Here is a 24,086-nt window from a genome sequence, read left to right on the forward strand (position 1 = left end):
AAAACTACAGCCCTTGGGCCCAAACTGACTTACTACCTCTTTTTATTTGGCTCAGGAGATAAGAGAGGTTTTTATAAATAAACATTTTCAATCAACTTGATAGGGAACACTAACCTTGAACTTCAATTAAGCAAAATTCATCTTCCTGAAAAGAATTCTATTTTTCTCATTGGTAGACCTACAGTACAATTTTTTTCAATTACTATATTTTTAATTTATTCAATAAAAAACTAGAGAAATTTGTTTTCTCTTTTGTAGTATAAACACATAGATAATATCCTTAATTTTTCCTGTTGGCCCACAAAGCCTAGAGTGTTTAATTTCTGGTTCTTTACAGAAAAAGCTATCCAGGTACTGATCTACCTGGGAAATAATGAGGACAGTATGAAAGGGCAGGAGGAAACAGACCAGATGGTCAGGCCTATCCTGGTGTGAATCCATGTAGGAGGATGTAAATTTCCTGACTGTGCATGGATGTGGAAAACACAGGGGTGTAACAAACATGTTTTTGCCATGCAGACAAAGCAGTAAGTTGTCTAAATCATTTTTAATCTGTTGTAGTATCATGAAGTATAACTTAAGATCATTAATCTGCATTTTCAAAGGGTTTTATATCACCCTTATCAAATTAAAGCAGGTAAATAGAACTCCTTTATATGTATTGGCATTTTTTGTTTTATTTTACACACCATCATGTAGCTAAGGGCATAAGTTTTTACCTTTTTTAATGCTATTTAAAAAATATACAAGTATAGTGCTGATGGTTTTTTTAAAAATCCCAACAGGAGAAAAAGATACACACTAAAAAGTGAGTTTCCATTCACTTTAGTCTCCTAGCTTCTCAATTTGTCAGTCCACTCGAGAGGTCATTTATTTTACCAGTTCATTATACTTCACATCCACACGTACATAACATGTATATGTATATAGCACCATTTTCTTTTACTCATACAGCAACGCACTCTACAAACTGTGATGTATCTTACTTTCGCTAGTTAATATAACTTGGAGTTGATTTCATATCAATTTCTATAGCTTTCCCTTATTAATAGCTCCATAGTATTCCAACACATGGATGTTATAACAAGTAACTGTGTACAAACATCTCTATGTATGCATGACAAGATTTCTATAAGAAAAATTTCTAGGAGTAGAATTTCATTGGAGTGGACATTTGCATATTAAACTGATGAATATTGTTAAATTGACTTTCAGAAGTTGCACTAATTTATACCATCCCAACTATGTATCATAGTGCATGTTCTATCTCTTTCTCAAAATAAAGTAATAGCTAAACTTGTAAATCTTTTCCAGACAGATAGATTAAAATATTAGGCATTCCATTATAATATTTAAGTACATTTCTCATATGATCATGAACTTGAACATCTTTTCATGTTTTTAAAGGTCATTCTTTTTCTTTGAATTGTCTGGTCATATTCTTGGCTTATTGTTCTATTGGGATCATGTTTTCTTTTAAAAATGAAATAATTCTTGAAAATACTTTGTCAAGGAAAGAAATCCTAGTCAAACCAAGTTTCACAGATGGAAAAGAGAAAGCCTTACAGTTCAAAGATTTCAATTACTTTACCAGAAAATAAGAATTGTCCCACTTAGCTTACTTTTACACAACATCCTGTGAGAGTCACACAAATCTATGTGATCTATAATCAATATTTTCTGTGACCTTACTTCCCTATTGAATAATGTCATTGACTCAAGGTGTAAATGAACAAGTTCAGAGATTCAGATCCAGGGTAAAGAAAAAATAAAGTAAAATCCTTTTAATGTAGCTAAGCCAATCCCAAGAGGACTGGAATAGTAATCAGAAGAGAAGAAAAAAAACAGCCAATTTTAATTCATGCAGAACTACATTTGAAAGGAGAATGAAATTTGGAATAAAATACATATTTTTATTTGAGTAAATTTTAAAGTCATGGCTCATATTGTGTTAGAAAAAGATGCTTGCCAAATAAAAAGCTGTTGCTTTGGCTCAAAAAACCTGTTTTAAATGAAAGAGAGACTTAATGATCAGACTGTTTTTCTTGTGTTCTTGTGTTCTCTGCCCATGTATAAAATTTCATAAGGTTTAACACATAGGCTAACGTCCAAAGTACAGTTCCTCAGAGGTGTGAGTCTGAGCTTAGTATCCTTGTGCTTCTGTCGTAAGTTGCTGAAAATCTTTACGCGTATGTCCATAGACACAGAACCAGTAATGGACACACAAGAACACAAGGGCATTGAACTAACTGCTCTAGATTCTGTGTTTATACGAAAAGGGCACTTAAGGAAAGCTGAATCCAAGCTCTAACATATGTCCCCTCAGGGCAGTTAGTCACAGTCTTCAGAAACTTTCTTCCTACAGAAAAAGGCAGCTAAATACCTTCTCAGTTATCTCTTTTGAGGGATCATGGATGTCAAACACATGTTATTACTCAAGGAGCATTGCTATAAATCAAGTTAAAGCCTTGGCAAGAATTTCCTACCTTTACCAGTGGTATTTAACTAGCAATCCTTAAAAATGAAAATAAAACTTGAAACAGCCTAGGGGCATATTTATTGTGACTTTCTCTAAGGCAAGCTTTGCTGTGGACTCCTTTTGATGTTTAGAGTTAAGAATAGGACTAGCTATTCTGGGATTTCCCCCATGATAGAACATTTGTTACCATTAACTACATATGGAGAATTTATTGGATTTTAAAATAAAATCCAATATGCATTTTAAAGTAAAATTCATATCTGTTGAGACTCCTTTAATGGTTTATACATGATGCTCATGTAAAATTTGGCTTCAATCCACTATTTGGTTTCCTGAGATTAATCATTGTATGTTGAATCTGAGAAGCTAAACTTTACCTTGGAAAATTGCTATTCCAAATGGCCCAATGCTACATGTGTGGCCTTTGGAACATTTCTAGATCAGCTGTAGACAGTGATGAAATTCTATCAAATTTAAATTATATTTAAATTTCTAAATAAGAGCGATATTAGTTGGCTCATACATTTATACAACAGTTTCCTTTTATGATCTCCTGTTTCTTTTTTCTTCATCCTTCATCAACCTCTGACCTGCTACTCTTGATCAAGGTTGTCCCCTGACACTCTCCTTCATATCTCCTGTCTTCCTCACATAACTTCATACATCGTTTTGCCTCATCTTTGCTCTTTTGAGTGACCAGGAACTTCTGAACATTCTTGGGACAGTACCCTGAGGTAACTAAAGGGAGTGGTACCATAATTACCCTTTTAAGAAGACATGATATTAAAGATTTTTATATTGTATGAGTTTCAGCTTTTGATATTTTCTGGAGTAATTTTTTATTGAATGAAAAATTATTTAAATTCTGTAATGTTTACAATTTTTGAAAGTTTTACACACATGATTTCATCTAATCCCTTAATATGGATTTTCTGGAGTAATTTAAACTATTCTTAAATGTTCAATTAAAAGTAATTAAAAGAGAAAATCTTGTATCAAAGAAAAATCACCTTGGACTACCCTGGTGGGCCAGTGGTTAAGAACCTGCCAATGCAACGGACATAAGTTTGATCCCTGGTCCAGGAAGAGTCCACATTCCTCAGGGCAATTAAGCCTGCACGTTGCAACTGCTAAGCCTGCCATGCACTATAGCCTGAGAGCCACAACTACTGAGCTCATGTGCTACAAATACTGAAGCATACACATCCTAGAGCCTGTGCTCTGCAACAAGAGAAGCTACCACCATGAGAAGCCTGTGAATCACAATTAAGGAGTAGCACCTGCTCACCACCACTAGACAAAGCTGGAGCGCAGCAGCAACAAAGACCCAGCATGGTCAAAAACGGTAAAGAAATAAATCACTCATCTTGCTACCTCCTCCATTCCATTTGCTCCCTGTGATTATTTCATATCTGTTCAAGTCTGATCTGTCATTCTTGTGCTTTAAACCTTCCTTTCTGTGGTTCCCATTGCTTTTAGGAAAAAGCTCAGGGTTTCCAAGTTTCCCTATGATCTGGCATTTCTCTTTACCGCTTCCTTATTCTCCCCAGCCCCAGAGAGAAGTGAAGGAGTCATAGTTAAGAGCTTGGACTCTGGAGATAGAATATTTGCCCATGGTACCTTGGTCTTCCTGTTCCATCTCTCCGACCTTGAGCAAGTTATTTAACTTCTCTCTGCTTCAATTTTCTCATTTGCACTTTGAGATAATAACTGAACCTACTTCATAAGGTTGTTGTGAGGATTAAATGAGGTAACATATGAAGGGAACTTAAAATAAGGTCTGACATACAGTAAATACTAAGTAATTATTTGTTGATGTAATTTTTATTTAAATTATTTTAAGATGCGATACCCTCTGCTTGCAGATTTCTGTACCCACTTTTCTTTTTTCCTAGAAATTTCTCTCTTTAATTATTATTTGTATAATTTCCACTTATCCTTTTTATTAGTCTGAGTTCACAAGAGAAACAGAACTGGTATATATGTATTGATTGGCTCACCTGATTATGGAGGCTGGCAAGTTCCAAGATCTGTAGGGTGAGTCAGCAAATTGGAGGCACAGAAACACTGATTAACAAGTTTAGTTCCAGTCCAAGTTCAGAGGCCTAAGAACCAGGAGCGCTATTAACTCTGTATTTCTAGATTTTATTCTTCACCATTGAGGGTATAGTCTACAGTATGAAAATTATGGTACAATTATTTTAAAATTTTTGATCACAGAGGTATCATGAACTGCTCCAAATTTGATCTCCAAAAACCTTATTTTGTATTTTAAAGACGAAAGAAACCAAGGGCTGGACAGGCTAGGTGACTTGTTCAAGGCCATAATACTTCTAGTAAAGATGACACCAGGACATAGGTAGGTTTCCATGACATACTCCATGGTCATTTCTTTACCTTGCCTTTGTATGGAAAGTTGACCAGCTTATGCCAGGTCAAATTAGTGGCCATGGCCTCAATAACTTTCTGTTCTAGTGTTTCACAAAGTTCAGAATAGTCAGAATCAACAAGAAGACTGTTTAAAACACAGATTTCTGGGTCCCCCCCCCTTCCCCACAGAGTTTCTGATTCCGTAGGTCTAGGTTGGAGCCTGCGAATTTTTAAGTTCCCAGGTAATGTTGACGCTGCCAGTTGGAGACTCTTTTCACTCTGGTACTTGAACCAGTTTCACTAGGCAATCTGTCTTGGTGAGGCTGGTGGAAGAACACAGGTTGGACTTGCTGTGTTTTTACTAACTTCTGCTACTGGCCTAAGCATGCATGTGAAACTATTTTCTCTGTGATTGCGCCCTTGATGCCATTCAGCTTTCAGCTATTTAATTTTTAAAAATCTTTTGAAAGTAACAAAAAAATCAGTTTCTGAAATAGAGCTTTCAATATGGGACTGGGCAAGAACTACTGCTATTAATCTCATGACATAAAATGAGTCAAAGAAAAACAGTTAAGATTTTGTTATGCAAATTTTGCAAGTTCCATTGTCCTACTAAGTGAAGTTAAGATTGTTTAGGATTGTGTTAGTAGATATCATGTGTCCTATTTCTGAGAATTTCTCCACCAGCAGTAAGGTAATCCTGTACCCATGTTTGTTTCTACAACCTGATTTTGCTCTCTGCGCACTCCTGAAAGGGGAATGGGTGGATGCCTGACTAAGAGGGCTGATCAGATTCCTGCTTCTGAGACTTTGAAACAGGTATTTGCTAGATTCATTTAGCTCTAGAAACTGAAGGAGATTTATATGCAGGAGCAGGGGGGTCAGTTACTTACCTTCATGTGCAAAGTGAGGGGGAAAAAGTGGCCTGGAGACACAGACACCCACACATAGGGCCAGAGAATAAGTGGGTTCTCACTGCTTTTCCAATTGCAGGTTCCATTTCCTAAGGAGATTTGACTGAAAATTTGTAAGATGCTCCCGATTCTGAGACTCTCTCATTTTTGAATAGGTTTTTGGTTTTCCCCTCTAAAATAACTTTGGAGTTTGTTGCAGGAAGGGCCACAGAGTGGGCTCTCATCTAACACTTGGAAAAAAATTGTCCGAGGAAACACATGTACTGACAAAGCAAGAAACTTTATTGGTTAGGGGCTCCTGGGCAGAGAGCAACAGAGTAAGGAAGCCAGGAGAACTGCTCTGCCACATCACTTGGAATCTCAGGTTTTATGGTGATGGGATTAGTTTCTGGGTTGTCTCTGGCCAATCGTTCTGACTCAGAGTCCTTCCTGATAGCACATATATTTCTCAGTCAAGATGGATTCCAGTGAGGAGGATTCTGGGAGGTTGGTAGGCCATACATACTGGTGTCTCCTTTTGACCTTTCCCAAATTCTTCTGGTTGGTGATGGCTTGTTTGTTCCATGTTTACTGGAACCTCCTGTCATAAAAGAATGCATGCAAGTGGTTACTATGATGCCTGGCTGAGGTGGGTGATTTCAGTCAGTGTTTCCCTAACAAGCTTGCTACAGACATACTCTTCCTAGAGCACCATCTTTCCTCAGGGACAGTGTTGTAACTGGCAAGGAATGGAGAATTAGCTGTGCCACCTCTGGGAAGAACTAGTTGCATGATTTCAGGGACATTACTCTCCTACCTCAAATCTGTCACTTGTAAATAGAGGAGAGTTAATTTAGATTATTTTTTAAAGAGCTCTTCCAGCTCTATTGTTATTTAGTCGCTCAAGTCATGTTTGACTCTTTGTGACCTCATGGACTGTAGCCTGCCAGGCTCCTCTGTCCATGGGATTTCCCAGGTGAGAATACTAGAATGGATTGCCATTTGGAAAACCAAAAAAATGGAGGTTGTCCATTCTTGGTCTGGAATTTTAAATGGGAGCCTCATAACCTTGGGGCTGTTTGAGTGGGGGCAGCAGAGTTCACGTGATGGACCCTAAAGAGAGAACCAAGCTAAGAGGAAGAGTCAGTGTGGCTTGAACAATTACCCCTAAAAATAGAAAGTTTGGTCTTCCAAATTTCTTTATTAAGGTTTTGCACAGGGTTTTCAACGAGGTACATATTAGAATCACATGGGAACGAAAACACAGTCAAAAATCAAATCCAAAACACAACTAACATTCTGGTCTCACTCTTGACCAATAATAAATTCTGTAGTCTGAAGAGGGAGGTAGGCAGGCAGGCATTTGTGGGTGTTAAAGCTCTCTAGGCAATTACAATCATAGATTGGAAACCACTGTGCATTTGTATTTGTTTAAAATGCATATGATTAACTTTAAAAGGTCACAGCTGAATATAAGCAAGGTAAGCAATGAGGACATGTAGGCAAAAGCTGAGCTGCAAACTTAGAAAATATAAAACTTAAAAAACTCAAGAGCCATAAAATTTCCCTGTTTCCAAAACTTCTTTAATGATTATATGGTTTATATGTTTAAAGATTTCATAATAATATCAAGGTAATATAGATAGCAAAATATCTGACTTTGAAAATCCTAGACATAGACAATATAATCCTAGATATAGACAATATAAATTTCCTTCATGTATTTTTTATTTATTTTTTATTTTTTATTTTTTTAATAAATTTATTTATTTTAGTTGGGGGCTAATTACAATAATATTTTACATATTATTTACATATATTTTTTAAAAAGGTAAGTAAATGTAATATATTTCTAAGAAGGCTTCTAGTAAAATAGTTTGAATAAAAAGAGAAAGCTTTGGATCTAAGATAAGACTTTTCTGTGTTAAAAATAAAAAATGAGATAGCCTTGATCTCAGCAGGTTAACAAAGTAAGCATTGTTTGCATGGAACTGAGTTTGTGTGGAACTGAGTCAATTTACTTTCAGGTTCCACTGGAGAAGACAGTGGCCCAAGAGAGCTTTCTATAGTCCATGGGTTATGCTCATCTTTCATTTACATTACTCAGCTTCTCTTTGGTTTCTTCATCTTTTCATTCTTAATCTCATTCTATATCCTCTCTACTTATCAGATTCTCCATATTGTACTGTCTTTCATGTGCTTAAAACTTCTCTACTGACTTGAAGAATGGATATTCAATCCTTCCTTTATTGACCTACTATATATGTTGGGCATTGGGAGTACAGCAGGAATTTCCCTGCCCTCATGGAATTAACATTTTAGTGAAAGAAAAAGACAACTGACAGGAAAACAAGTAAATAAGAATTACATAGGATACATACTAAGAAGCACACTAATAGGTAGATACGATGGGGGAGGAGATGATGAGATTCTTGATTGCTGATTCACAAGTTGGCTGCAATTAGAATCACCTGTAGAGGTTTGGTTTGATTTAATTCTGATGTGATGGTCCTACTCAGATTAATTCTTAGGAGTGAGACCCCATCAGCTGAAGTTTTTATAAGCTTCCTAGGTAATTTTGATATATGGTAAGGATTGAGAACTACTATTTTAGAGGAAGATCTCTTAAAGAAGATGTTTGAGCTGTGATCTGAGGGAAGAAGAAATCAGCCTGCTGGAGTGGAGAAGAGATTGCTTCAGAGAGAAAAGAGCAGTTGCAAAGGCGTGAGGTGGGAGAGACTTTGGCATGTCCCAGGAAGAGAATAGAGTGTCGCAGAGCTAGAGCACAGTAGGAGAGAGAGAGAATGGATATGTGTAGACACAGGTAGACAGTAGTTCGTGCTATAGTTGGAATTTATATATTTTATGTGCTTGACATTTAAAAGAAATGACATCACTGGAGAATTTTAATCAGGTAAGTGACATGATCTTAAGTATTTTCTAAAAGAACTCCCTTGCTGTTATATGGAAGATGGATTTTTAAGGGTCGATTGTTGCAGAGAAGAGACCAGATAAGGAGACTATGACTTAAGCCCAATAAAGAAGATGGTCTCTTGGATAGTGTGGTGGCAATGGAGTGGATGGAGTGCATGAACATGGAGAATATTTTAGAAGAAGAACTGGTGGGACTTGATATGCATCTATTATCCATTCCCTAAAAAAGAAAATCTGAGCAGTGAGTCACTTAGTTGACAAACCCACTCCATTTCTATTGCAGAACATCATGCCATCTTATAGGCTACTAGTTTTTCTCATGTCCATTAATGGATGGTCGTCTTAGTGTCTGGAGCTCTACTGAGTCATGGCCCATGGCTTATATGGGACAAAGCAAGTTAATTCATACAGAAGGAAGAGCTTTATTTTGAGAGGGGTTACAAAACAAGACCGGGAGCAGACTGTGGCTCAGAACATGAACTCTTTATTGCCAAATTCAGACTTAAATTGAAGAAAGTAGGGAAAACCACTAGATCATTCAAGTATGACCTAAATCAAATCCCTTATGATTATACAGTGGAAGTGGCAAATAGATTTAAGGGACTAGATCTGATAGGCAGAGTGCCTGATGAACTATGGACAGAGGTTCATGACATTATACAGGAGACAGGGATCAAGACCATCCCCATGGAAAAGAAATGTAAAAAAGCAAAATGGCTGTCTGAGGAGGCCTTACAAATAGCTGGGAAAAGAAGAGAAGTGAAAAGCAAGGAGAAAAGGAAAGATATTCCCATCTGAATGCAGAGTTCCAAAGAATAGCAAGGAGAGGTAAGAAAGCCTTTCTCAGCAATCAGTGCAAAGAAATAGAGGAAAACAACAGATTGGGAAAGACTAGAGATCTCTTCAAGAAAATTAGAGATACCAAAGGAACATTTCATGCAAAGATGGGCTTGATAAAGGACAGAAATGGTATGGATCTAACAGAAGCAGAAGATATTAAGAAGAGGTGGCAAGAATACACAGAAGAACTGTACAAAAAAGATCTTCATGACCCAGATAATCATGATGGTTTGATCACTCACCTAGAGCCAGACATCCTGGAATGTGAAGTCAAGTGGGCCTTAGAAACATCACTACGAACAAAGCTAGTGGAGGTGATGGAATTCCAGTTGAGCTATTTCAAATCCTGAAAGATAATGCTGTGAAAGTGCTGCATTTGATATGCCAACAAATCTGCAAAACTCAGCAGTGACCACAGGACTGGAAAAGGTCAGTTTTCATTCCAATCCCAAAGAAAGGCAATGCCAAAGAATGCTCAAACTACCGCACAATTGCACTCATCTCACATGCTAGTAAAGTAATGCTCAAAATTCTCCAAGGCAGGCTTCAGCAATACGTGAACCGTGAACTTCCAGATGTTCAAGCTGGTTTTAGAAAAGGCAGAGGAACCAGAGATCAAATTGCCAACATCCACTGGGTCATCAAAAAAGCAAGAGAGTTCCAGAAAAACATCTACTTCTGCTTTATTGACTATGCCAAAGCCTTTGACTGTGTGGATCACAATAAACTGTGGAAAATTCTTCAAGAGATGGGAATACCAGACCATCTGACCTGTCTCTTGAGAAACCTGTATGCAGGTCAGGAAGCAACAGTTAGAACTGGACATGGAACAACAGACTGGTTCCAAATAGGAAAAGGAGTACGTCAAGGCTATATATTGTCATCCTGCTTATTTAACTTACATGCAGAGTACATCATGAGAAACTCTGGGCTGGAAGAAACACAAGCTGGAATCAAGATTGCCAGGAGAAATATCAATAACCTCGGATATGCAGATGACACCACTCTTATGGTAGAAAGTGAAGAAGAGCTAAAGAGCCTCTTGATGAAAGTGAAAGAGGAGTGTTAAAAATTTGGCTTAAAGCTCAACGTTCAGAAAACTAAGATCATGGCATCAGGTCCCATCACTTCATGGGAAATAGATGGGGAAACAGTAGAAACAGTGTCAGACTTTATTTTTTTGGGCTCCAAAATCACTGCAGCTGGTGACTGCAGCCATGAAATTAAAAGATGCTTACTCCTTGGAAGGAAGGTTATGGCCAACCTAGATAGCATATTTAAAAGCAGAGACATTACTTTGCCAACAAAGGTCCATCTAGTCAAGGCTTTGGTTTTTCCAGTAGTCATGTATGGATGTGAGAGTTGGACGGTGAAGAAAGCTGAACGCCAAAGAATTGATGCTTTTGAACTGTGGTGTTGAAGACTCTTGAGAGTCCCTTGGACTGCAAGGAGATCCAACCAGTCCATCCTAAAGGTGATCAGTCCTGGGTGTTCATTGGAAGGACTGATGTTGAAGCTGAAACTCCAATACTTTGGCCACATATGCGAAGAGTTGACTCATTGGAAAAGACCCTAATGCTGGGAAGGATTGGGGGCGGGAGGAGAAGGGGATGACAGAGGATGAGATGGTTGGATGGCATCACTGACTTGATGGACATGGGTTTGGGTAAATTCCGGTAGTTGGTGATGGACAGGGAGGCCTGGCTTGCTGCAATTCATGTAATTGCAAAGAGTCAGATACGACTGAGCGACTGAACTGAGCAGGTATGATAGTTACTCAGTCTTTCTTAGATTCCCTCTAAATGATAATTTTTTACAGATTTGTCTTTAGTGAGTGATATAATGATCAAATGTATAAATTAGGAAAATGGTGAACTCCTCAAAGTTATGTGTAAGTGTGTTTTGATTAATCTTAGGTACGACATGCATATTTTTAAGGCCAAGATTTTTTTTTTTTTGATTGAGTTTCTATTCTGCTGGCCTCAGGCTGGCCAGCTAAACTGATTTTGTCTAAAAAAAAAAGAAAAGAAAAAAAAAGCACATAGTAGGTTGGTTATAAAGGAGGAAGAAACTGTTGTGATTTTTGTTAGATTGTCATAAATCAAGTTTTAGAAAAACAACTAGGAATATATATTTTGTTATGTAGCTTGTCATGTGTAAAAATTTGCCGAGTTTAAAGAATCATTGTAAATGAGAATATCTCTATAAAATTGTTGTAGACATTTCTCAAATTGCTAACGAAAAAGTAACACCTGGGAAAAGTACTTTAATGTTTTCAATGAAAATTCACTAAATGTTTACCTTAAGTTCCCCAGACTTTAAGTATTCAGTTTTTGCATTTATTATTTACACATGTTGAATGTAAAGTCTGTTGTGTTTGCCTGTGACCAAATGGGCAAAACATACATTTTGAGCCCAAACAGATCCAATACCTTGATTCATTGACCTGTAAAGTAAGAACTTCTTGATTTTACTTCTATAAAAAGGGAAAGGGAAAACTCGCGTGCCAGAACAAAAATAGTGTCTTTTAATGTTTCCCTTTCCTCATGGATTTCTCAATTCTCTGTAATGAATACCTCCCATGAGTCTTTAAAAAGGATTTTTGTCAGGCAGAGAAACTTTCCAACAGCTTTCTTGCTTGCCAAAATTATTAAGACCTCCCGACATGCTGTGTTAGCCCAACAATAACAAACTCTACCTCTAAAATTAAATCATATGTACATTTTGCCACTTGTATTTTAACCTGAATTCTGCATTCCTTTCTTTTCTAATTAAGATTTATTACTTGAATAACTATACTAGATACTGTATTGGAGAAGGAATATTAAGTGGTTAACAAAACACTATGCAGGAATTCCCTTCTAGGTTGAGCCACTAACCTTTAAAATAATTCTCCTAGTGAATAGGAACATTGGTTGGATGTGAAAAGTTATGAAAACTCAGATGCTTTGAAAAAATGTTGATACAGCAGAGAAATCAACAGCATTGATCCTAGAACTATTTCCTTTTTTATCCTCTCTCCTTCAAACTTCTTTCCCTGTCTCCAAATGAATGTCTTATAGTTCTTTTGTTCCAAGCTGCATCTTCCATTTTCTTTTTGTTTGATCCTTTACCAAGCATGTAATTCTTCTCAAGTTCTCAAAGCATCTTTTTTCTCTTTCACAAATGTCCTGAAATCTCAGCACCCCCAGAGAAGCCCTGGAAATGAATTGGTAAGCATTTTCTTTCTCATTTAATTCCCCTGGATGTGGCCCACACACAGTGTGAATAAGATGATTTCATAGCACAATCCTAGGCTGTTCTGCTCACAGAAGATATCTGACTGTGTGATACTTGCATACCACAGAACCAGTGACTTTAGCATCTTGGGAAATGCTTTTTCAGGTGGCAGCTAGCCTTCAAGTTTTTCTTTTCCAAAATAACCCAGAAGGAAAGAGCAACACAAGAGTGTAAAAAGTAGAAAAGAAGGATTCCCCCACTCCCAAAATAAGCCATTCCCAAATAATAATTATTTGCACTCAATTCTTTGCTAATAGTTCAATTGAAGGATATACAGAAACAAAAACAATTACAGATATGGGTGTATAGACTCTGAGACCTATAAGGAAAAGACCTAAAATTCTCTTCAATGAGTATTAAAGATCTGATATAAGGAAACAAATTCTAGAATAGATCTTGTTGGATCTGTGAATCAAGACCAGTGCAGAATATAACAGAGGATTAGGAAGTCACATCCAACCAACAAAAAAGGAAGGAAAACCTGAATTGAACCAAGAAAGATTGATTAGTTTCTCTTTCACATTAGTTTCCTATTACTGGTATAAAAATTATCACACATCTAGTGGCTTAAAACAATACAAATTTATCCTACAGTTTTGGAGGTCAGAAGTCAGAAATGAGTCTTGCTTGGCTAAAATCAAGTATTGGAAGGAATTTAGGGCTCCATTCTCCAGACTCTAGAAAAAAATCTGTTCTTAACTTTTCTACCTTTTAGAGGTTTTTAGGGGCTGCCATCCTTCATTTTACTCCATAGTTTTCATAGTGATAGTTTTCATAGTGACTGCAGTATCTGGTGAGAGGGGGCTATGCCAGTGCCTGTTCTGGAATTATTAGAGAACAAGAGTGAATGAAAGTGGTTGTAGAGATTATCAAAGGAGTTTAAGCACTTGCAAATCAAGCATTCTGGGTTTTCACAGAAATACTTGCAAGTCACTCAGCAGAAGATGGATATTATTGTGGAAAACGCAAGCAAGAGTCAGTGAAATTTGAGTTGATATTTCAATCTTTGGGTCTTGGTAAAACTTGGGTTACATGTATGCAGTCCTTTCCTGAGTTTTGAGTTCAGACTAATCTTGGCTAATCTTTTTTTTTTTTTCAATATCTAATTCTATGATTCAATTATAAATTGCTAAAGATAATTACTTGTACCAGATAAATCTCAGTTGAATTTACTGGTACACTTTGGTATGAAGATGAACAATCTCAACACACAGCACCCCTCACAGAAAGGGTCTAGCAATTATTTTTGTTTGGGTGAATTACACATGACATGAATGACTCAAAAGTGTTATGACATAAGAGCCACAATTGTTCCAGTTTGCCAACATAAGAACAAAAATTCCATAATTGATTTACCATTCTTTGTGTAATTTCAAATTATTTGTGCATGTATTCAATTTAGGATATTGTTTTTTCTCCATAAGACTGTTTAATTTGCATTTTAAAGCAGATTTATTGCAATAAGGAACTGTACATATTTAACATGTACAATTTGAGCTTGAACATATGCAAACACCTGTGGTATCATCATGACAAGGTAAAAGGCATACCTAATACCTCACAAAATTTCCTTGTGTCCTCTGTTTTTTTCTTTTTTTAAAAAATTTATTTATTTTCAATTGGAGGATAATTGGCTTACAATACTGTGTTGGTTTCTGCCATGCATCAGCATGAATCAGCCATAGGTATACAGAAGTCCCCTCCCTCTGAACCTCCCTCCCATTTCTCACCACATCCCACCCTTTGGGGTTGTCACTGAGCACCCCTTTGAACTCCCTGCATCATACAGCAAATTCTCACGGGCTATTTATGTTACTTATGGTAATATATATATTTCAATGCTAATCTCTCAATTTGTCCCACCCTCTCCTTTCCCCCACTGTGTCCACAAATCTGTTCTCTATGTATAATCTCCATTGATTCTCTGAAAGTAAGTTCATCAGTACCATCTTTCTAGATTCCACATATATGCATTAATATATGATACTTGTTTTTCTCTTTCTTTCTTCACTCTCTATGATAGGCTCTAGGTTCATCCACCTCATTAGAACTGACTCAAAAGCATTCCTTTTTATGGTTGAGTAATATTGCATTGAATATATGTACTATAGTTCTTTATCCATTCATCTGTTGATGGACATCTAGGTTGCTTCCATTTTCTAGGTATTATAAATAGTGAAAAAGAGTACATCAAGGCTGTATATTGTCACCCTGCTTATTTAACTTATATGCAGAGTACATCATGAGAAACGCTGGGCTGAAAGAAACACAAGCTGGAATCAAGATTGCCGGGAGAAATATCGATAACCTCAGATATGCAGATGACACCACCCTTATGGCAGAAAGTGAAGAAGAACTAAAGAGCCTCTTGATGAAGGTGAAAGAGGAGAGTGAAAAAGTTGGCTTAAAGCTCAATGTTCAGAAAACTAAGATTATGGCATCTGCTCCCGTCACTTCATGGGAAATAGATGGGGAAACAGTAGAAACAGTGTCAGACTTTATTTTTTTGGGCTCCAAAATCACTGCTGATGGTGACTGCAGCCATGAAATTAAAAGATGCTTACTCCTTGGAAGGAAGGTTATGGCCAACCTAGATAGCATATTTAAAAGCAGAGACATTACTTTGCCAACAAAGGTCCGTCTAGTCAAGGCTATGGTTTTTCCAGTAGTCATGTATGGATGTGAGAGTTGGACGGTGAAGAAAGCTGAGTGCTGCAGAATTGATTCTTTTGAACTGCGGTGTTGGAGAAGACTCTTGAGAGTCCCTTGGACTGCAAGGAGATCCAATCAATCCATCCTAAAAGAGATCAATCCTGGGTGTTCATTGGAAGGTCTGATGTTGAAGCTGAAACTCCAATACTTTGGCCACCTCATGCGAAGAGTTGACTCATTGGAAAAGACCCTAATGCTGGGTAGGATTGGGGGCGGGAGGAGAAGGGGATGACAGAGGATGAGATGGTTGGATGGCATCCCTGACTCGATGGACATGGGTTTGGGTAGATTCCGGGAGTTGGTGATGGACAGAGAGGCCTGGCGTGCTGCAATTCATGGGGTCGCAAAGAGTCGGACACGACTGAGTGACTGAAGTGAAGTGAAGTGAAGTATAAATAGTGTTGCAATAAACACTGTGGTACATGTGTTTTTCTCAGTTATGGTTTCCTAAGGGTATATACCCACTAGTGGGATTGTTGGGTTATAGTTTTGCTCCTAGTTTTTTTTTTTTTTTTTAAGGAATCTACATCCTTTTGTGTGGAAAGATGCCCAGCATCATTAATTATTGGAAAATGCAAATTAAAACTACAATAAGATATAATCTTACATTGGTTAGTGTTAGTTGCTCAGTCGTGCCCGACTCTTTGTGACCCCATGGACTGCAGCCCACCAGGCTCCTCTCTCCATGAGATTTTCCAGGCAAGGATACTGGAGTGGGTTGGTATTTCCTTCTCCAAGGGATCTTCCCAACCCAGGGATTGAACCTGGGTCCTTTGCACTGCAGGCAGATTCTTTACCAGCTGAGCTACAAGGTTAGGATGATTATTATCAAAAAATCCCCAAAGATAACAAGTGGCAAGGATATGGAGAAATTGGAACTCTTACACACTGTTTATGGGAATGTAAAATAATGCAGGTAAGAAAAAGAATGAAGGTTCCTTAAAAAATTAAAAATAGAACTACCATATGATTCAGCAGTCCTACTTCTGGGTATATATTCAAAAGAGGTGAAATCAATCTTGAAGAGATGTCTACACTTCCATGTTCATTGCAGTACTATTCAATGATATCTAAGATATGGAAATAATCCAAATGTCATCACTGATAAATAGATACAGAAAATGTATATACCCACAATAGAATATAATTCAGCCTTTAAAAAGAAGGAAATCCTGCCATTTTCCACAACATAGATGAACTTGGAGGACATTATATAAGTGAAATAAGTGTCAAAGAAGAGGAAATGTGGCATGATTCCACTTATGAGGTATCTAAATTAGGCAAACTCATAGAGGCAAACCCTTCCCTGTTGGTTCAGTCAGTAAAGAGTCTGCCTGCAATGTAGGAGATGAATGGATAAAGAACTATAGTACATATATGCAATGGAATATTACTCAACCATAAAAGGAATGCATTTGACTCAGTTCTAATGAGGTGGATGAACCTAGAGCCTATCATAGGTAGTTCTCTTCAGTATGACTTCTGGCTATTTGCATTCTTTAGTATTGTATTTTTTCAATGCCAAAAAAATATCTAAACTTCAGAACTGGCTCTTAGAGAACTAAACTTTTCTCGATGTCATTAAGTTGATAGATGATTTTGGAGGCCATTATAAAGTTTATTTGTAAGTGGAGGGAGTTGGGATTGTGGAGCACATACAAACAAAATCCATCTGGTATTTATGAGCGTGTGTTTATAAAGGCAGTTTCTACCTTACAAACTGATTGTATTTTAAAAATTCATTCCATTGGTTAGAATGCAGACACATTTTCCCTTAGAATTAAATGTTCTGTATAGTGGCTAGGTTCGCACACCACCTCTCACAATTTCTGAAGTGTCCGTAGATACCAACACCATTAAGGAAATAGCTATCATGTACAATACTGCTCTCTGGAAAAATAAACTTAAGTGCCAACTGGGGATTCTGGAGACTTCTTTTCTCCTTACTTTCTGTAAGTCATGCAATGAGAGGAACTGTAGAAAGAAAACAAATTAATCACAAGAGTGCTAAATGCCAGAGCAAAGCATAGGTCAATTGATTAAAAGAAGAAGAAATAATAGAGCAGTCATAGAGAAGGAAAATAGAAAGGTTTCTAGAAGAGATACAAGAGAAAAATAACAGAATATCAGAGAAGCAATACAATTGAGAGAATTTCTAGAATTCTTTATATGGAAGAACAAAATGCCAAGAGTTGCTAAAACAACTTTGAAGAAAAATAAGGTAAAATTATGAAACAATAGTAAATTATAAATAACAAAAGTTACAAAATAATGATAATCAATGTAATATGGTATTGAAGCAGGCTAGATAAAGGGACCAATCAAACAGAATGAAAAAAAAAACAACTAAGAAATAGATCTACTATATATAAAAATTTGAATTTGATATAATAATGAAATTGGTATTACTTATTAGTATAAATGATACAATAAATTATACTAAGTAGCTAATATTGAAAAGCATAGGTATATCCCTTCCTAAAACCATATATAAACAATAACTGTAGGTATTATATACTGCTAGTAAGCTTACAAATTAACATGAGCTAACACTTGTACGGCAATATAGACATGTATTAATTTTCTATTGGTGCTGTATTAATAATAAATCAAGTATCTTAAAGCAACACAAAACTATTATCTCATAGTACTGGAGGTACGAAGTCTGAAATGGGTCTCTCTGGATTAAAATGGGTCAGCAGGGTTGTATTCCATTCTGGAAACTCTGGGAAAGAGTCTGCTTCCTTGTTTTTTTCTAGCGGCCATCTACATTCCCTCCATCTTAATGTCAGAAACATTGAGCTGAGTCCTTCTCATACTACTACCATCTCTCTGGTTCTTCCTCTAACTTTTTTCTTCATTCTTGTACCTATAAGGACCCTTGTGAGGACACAGGGTCTACCTGAATAATCCAAGATAATCTCATCTCAAGGTCGGTTGGTTAGCAACCTTAATTTCCTTTTGCCATGTAAACAAACATATTCACAAATTCTGGGGATTAAGACATGGACTTCTTTGAGGAACTATTATTCTGCCTACAATAGGAACTCTCTATTAAAACTGAATTTTTTGTATCTAACGACCTTGCACTTTCATTTATAGGTAGAGTCCCTTCAGAAAATTTGGTACATTTTTAAAAGAATTTATATAAGATAGTTGCAGCATTTTTGGAGTTAAAAATTAACTTTGAGACAAAATATTTGTATTGTTTTAACATTTATCATCAAGAGCAAGGGAAAACTGTGGTCTACTGATAGAATAGAATATTTTACAATTGTCAAACATAATGAACTCGAGGCCACAAGTGTCAACATGTGATGCACGTGTTGACACTTGTGCATTGCTCAAAAGCAAAATGTAGGAAGCCGTTCTATGATATCATTTATATAAAGTTTAAAAACGTAAAGACAACCATGTTTTATTTAGGAACACATGACATGAGGTGTAAGTAATTTTCACCTAAGCTACAATGTTTTGGACTCACCCCTTGGCCTTCACTTTTGTGTTTATGCCTACCCTCCTATAGCAGGGGCTGGTAAATTAATGGCACTGTGGGCAGCCCACCTTTTCTGTGAATAAAGTTTTATTGAAATACAGGATGTCCACCTTTCTGTAAGTTTTATTGAATTAGAGCCATGCTCATTAAAAAAAAAAAACATTTTATCTATGGCTAATTTCCTACTACAGTGGCAGAGTTGAGGAGTTGTGACAGAGACTGGATGGCCCTCAAAAGTCTGAAATATTTACTACTGGCCATTGAAGAAAAAGGTCGATAGCACAGGTTGAGTTAACACCACTTGTTCAGTCTTGGGCATTGAGTTGGTTCCTGGAGACACGAAGATGCTGAGAGGGTCCTGTGCTCAAGGAACTTAGACTGATAGAGAAAAAGATATAAAATAAGTTCAATAAGATGGCTTATACTCTGGAAGGAAGTTATGTGAAACACAATGAAGTGTGAGATTTTTCGTCAGGGATCAAAAGGACAAATAAATGAGGATTAAAATACAAAGAGCCTGGCTCATTATTATGAGGACTTCAGTGCTGTGGGTTTACTACTGGCATCCATAGGTTTGTCACTGTCATCCTCCTATAAAACTACATGAATAATAGTAAAGAAGTGGAAGAAAGAAAAAAAAAGGCAGAAATAGAACATTTAGACTAGAAGAGGAGATGTTGAAAGGGTGTTAAATAATGAAAGATAGGGATACTAATTTTTTTTTGCCACAAACCCATTCCCCCTGCATTGGAAGTACAGAATCTTAACCACTGGATTACCAGGGAAATTTCTATTTTTATTTTTTCATAAGTTAACAGTTCAAAATACAGAGTCAATAAAGCTATCATTTATCTTTTTTATATTAACAAAATGTAAATCAGTCATTTTTATCAGAAACATAGCCTTTTGATTTCCCTAGTGCTAACTGTAAGTAAAGTGAATACATTTCTCAAATTATATTGCTTGGGTTTTGATACTAATATTAGATTTAGTATACATGCTTGTAAAATATAAATGTGGTTTATTTAAAGGATACCAAGTAAGTTTTTGAGGTAAATTCTTTCTTGCGAGAGAACACATTTATTTTCTTTATTGGATTCTTAGGTAATAAAAAATGTAGATAAGTTGTCATCATGATCATTACACATTTTTATTTATGGAGTTCCTAAGGCCTGTTCTGTTTTCTGGAGATCATGTTTCATTCTGCTGGTTGGTCAATCATGTTTTCCCAAATGGCCATTAAAATTTATTTTGGCTCATGTCATTTGTTTAGAGAACCACTTTTATCTGTCTCCAAAATAAAAATAATTTACATGTAATATATTTTTCTCTTTTTCAGTTCTCTTTGATTATTCTGTGGCTCCAAGTATTTGTTCTGTTAGGAGTTCTGCTAAGGAGGAGCTGGGCACTTGTACAAATGATATTTACAAATGATATTTGAACAATTGATATTTAATAAATACAAAACTATTATTACTTTGTTTTCTTTCCTGGATAGTTTTTCAAATTTTCAGCTATCAATGAATGTCTATTAGCTATGAGATTTTAAGAATTACTTTGATGATAAAGCTTCTTTAAAAGGACATTTTGCTCTTTTCTCTGGCAGAACCATACTAGGCTAGCAATTTGCTTCTGGGGCTATAATTTCTTGCTTAGCTCTGTTATGTATAACATCAAAATGGAATTTCTTTAACAAATAGGGAACCGAACTTTTATTTTTCTCTAATAAAGTTGTTCACTTAAATCCAATTTAATAATACTCCTGCGGTTTTCATTAGACTTCATTTTTTTCTTCAGCTGTCAATGACTTTCTTAAGGAGAGGCAAGGATGAATTCAATCACAGAAAAGTATTGCTACATTTGGGACAGTAAAGAGATGGGAAACCTAGCTGGTCCTGCTGGTTGAACAGGAATGGAAGTACAGTAATGGCTAAGAATCTTCCTACTCATGTATGAATAAAGGTCCCTCAAAGCCGCAGTTATAACATTGAGGAGATACAGTTTTGAAATAGTGAACCGTATGGCTGATTCATATTGATGTTTGCAAGAAACCAATTCAATTATCCTTCAACTAAAAAATAAATTTAAAAAAAGGAAATAGAAGTATAATACTTGGGAGATTATACATTTATTCTGAATTTGACTTCAGAAAAATAATGTTTCAATTTTCTCTTAAGAAATTTGTTCTGTATTAAAATAATGAAATATATTTAGAATTCTAAAATCTCAAGTAGTGAAATATGTTTAGATTTCGAAATGGTTGTCTTACCATTGGTGCATTTTACAGATATTTATCCATTAATAATATACTTTATTATTATAACTATACAGTGGAAGTGACAAATAGATTCAAGGTATTAGATCTGATAGAGTGCCTGAAGAACTATGGATGGAGGTTCATGACCTTGTACAGCAGGCAGTGATCAACACCATCCTCAAGAAAAAGAAATGCAAATAGGCAAAATGGTTGTCTGAGGAGGCCTTACAAATAGCTGGGAAAAGAAGAGAAGTGAAAGGCAAAGGAGAAAAGGAAAGATATACCAATCTGAATGCAGAGTTCCAAAGAATAGCAAGGAAAGATAACAAAGCCTTCTTCAGTGATCAATGTAAAGAAATAGAGGAAAATGATAGAATGGAAAAGGCTAGAGATCTCTTCAAGAAAATTAGAGATACCAAGGGAACATTTCATGCAAAGATGGGCACAATAAAGGACAGAAATGTTATGGACCTAACAGAAGCAGAAGATATTAAGAAGAGGTGGCAAGAATACACAGAAGAACTATACACAAAAGATTTTCATGACCCAGATAAACATGATGGTATGATCACTCACCTAGAGCCAGACATCCTGGAATGTGAAGTCAAGTAGGCCTTAGGAAGCATCACTGTGAACAAAACTAGTGCAGGTGATGGAATTCCAGGTGAGCTATTTCAAACCCTAAAAGATGATGCTGTGAAAGTGCTGCACTCAATATGTCAGCAAATTTGGAAAGTTCAGCAGTGGCCACAGGACTGGAAAATGTCAGTTTTCATTCCAATCCAAAGACAGGCAATGCCAACGACTGCTCAAACTACTGCACAATTGCACTCAACTCACAGGTTAGCAAAATAATGCTCAAAATTCTCCAAGCCAGGCTTCAACAGTACACGAACTGTGAACTTACTGATGTTCAAGCTGGATTTAGAAAAGAGAGGAGCCAGAGATCAAATTGCCAACATCAGTTGGATCATTGGAAAGAGAGTTCCAGAAAAACATCTACTTCTGCTTTATTGATTACGCCAAAGCCTTTAACTGTGTGGATCACAATAAATTGTAGAAAATTCTTAAAGAGATGGGAATACCAAACCACCTGACCTGCCTTCTGAGAAATCTGTAGGTAGGTCAAGAAGCAACAGCTAGAACTGGACATGGGACAACAGACTAGTTCCAAATTGGGAAAGGAGTATATTGTCAAGGCTGTATATTGTCACCCTGTTTATTTAACTTATATGCAGAGTACATCATGAGAAAAGCTGGGCTGGGTGAAGCACAAGCTGGAATCAAGATTGCTGGGAGAAATATCAATAACCTCAGATATGCAGATGACACCACCCTTATGGCAGAAAGAGAAGAACTAAAGAGCCTCTTGATGGAAGTGAAAGAGGAGAGTGAAAAAGTTGGCTTAAAGCTCAACATTCAGAAAACTAAGATCATGGCATCCAGTCCCATCACTTCATGGAAATAGATGGGGAAACAATGGAAACAGTGACAGACTATTTTTGGGGGCTCCAAAATCACTGCAGATATTGACTGCATTCATGAAATTAAAAAAACACTTGCTCCTTGGAAGGAAAGCTATGACCAACCTAGACAGCATATTGAAAAGCAGAGACATTACTTTGCCAACAAAAGTCCCTCTAGTCAAGGCTATGGTTTTTCCATTAGTCATGTATGGATGTGAGAGTTGGAGTATAAGGCAAGCCGAGTGCTGAAGAATTGATACCTTTGAACTGTGGTGTTGGAAAAGACTCTTGAGAGTCCCTTGGACTGCAGGGAGATCCAACTAGTGTATTCTAAAGGAAATCAGTCCTGAATATTCATTGGAAGGACTGATGTTGAAGCTGAAACTCCAATACTTTGGCCACCTGATGTGAAGAACTGACTCATTGGAAAAGATGTTGATGCTGGGAAAGATTGAAGGTGAGAGGGGAAGGGGACAGAGGATGAGATGGTTGGATGGCATTACCGACTTGATGGACATGAGTTTGAGTAAGCTCTAGGAGTTGGTGATGGATGGGGAAGCGTGGCATGCTGTAGTCCATGGGGTTGCAAAGAGTCAGACACAACTGAGTGACTGAACTGAACTGAATATATTTTAATGCATAAGCTTTGGCATACAACTTCAAATGCATCGCTCTCTTGGCTGGTGTAGTCCATGTAAAAAAAAATATTACATGATATATTTTTGATAATTTTGGATGCACTGAACAAGTAAGATAAATTTAATATTAGTCTGAATTGAATTTAGAATTTAGAGGAACCAAGTTTAGAAAGTCACTGACTTAAAAATGTTTTGTTGGCCTGTTGAAAATGTAATAGTTTTGGGGTATGTGTGTTTATAACAGAAATGATGTAGCATGATGATTAAGGTGGAAATTCTAGACTCAGCCCTGATCTTATTTCTAGTTATTGGTTCTATGATCTTGTGAAGTCTCTTAATGTTCATAAGCCTCAATATTCTCATTTGTAAATAGGATTGAATATAAAGAGCTTCGCCTAATGTCTGTCAAATAACAAGAACACAATGTGTTACACAATGTGACAGAGTCACAGTGTATTTGAAAACAGGTTGCAAACAACAAAGCAGTATACAAATGTGAGGTGCTGTTGCCACATAGCTTTCATGAGAAACATGTAGATTTCCTGCACAGGGCTGAGATGGGGAAATTGTCAACCAGACATTGTATTGCCAGTGACTCAATAAATGGGAGAAAAGCTTAGTTACAATTAATACAATTAAGAATGCAGAATATTAAAAATGAGCTCAATACAAGAGTTTTTGTTTGTTGTTTAACCTGAGAGCATGAGTAAGCAACCAAGAAT

General features: G+C 36.6%; 1 long non-coding RNA gene across 1 annotated transcript in view; it reads right to left on the reverse strand.

Moving 5' to 3' along the window:
• Window positions 1-6,026: 6,026 nt before the first annotated feature.
• The window catches only part of LOC145538458 (uncharacterized), an 86,315-nt gene continuing 68,255 nt past the window's right edge, over window positions 6,027-24,086 (reverse strand). The window contains exon 4 of the long non-coding RNA XR_014076871.1: window positions 6,027-6,343. This is a non-coding gene — a long non-coding RNA (uncharacterized LOC145538458). The remainder of the gene's footprint in view (window positions 6,344-24,086) is intronic.

The sequence above is a fragment of the Giraffa tippelskirchi genome, chromosome 2 (genome assembly GCF_054371585.1).
Source record: "Giraffa tippelskirchi isolate mGirTip1 chromosome 2, T2T-mGirTip1v1.2.pri, whole genome shotgun sequence".
Taxonomy (NCBI): Eukaryota; Metazoa; Chordata; class Mammalia; order Artiodactyla; family Giraffidae; genus Giraffa; species Giraffa tippelskirchi.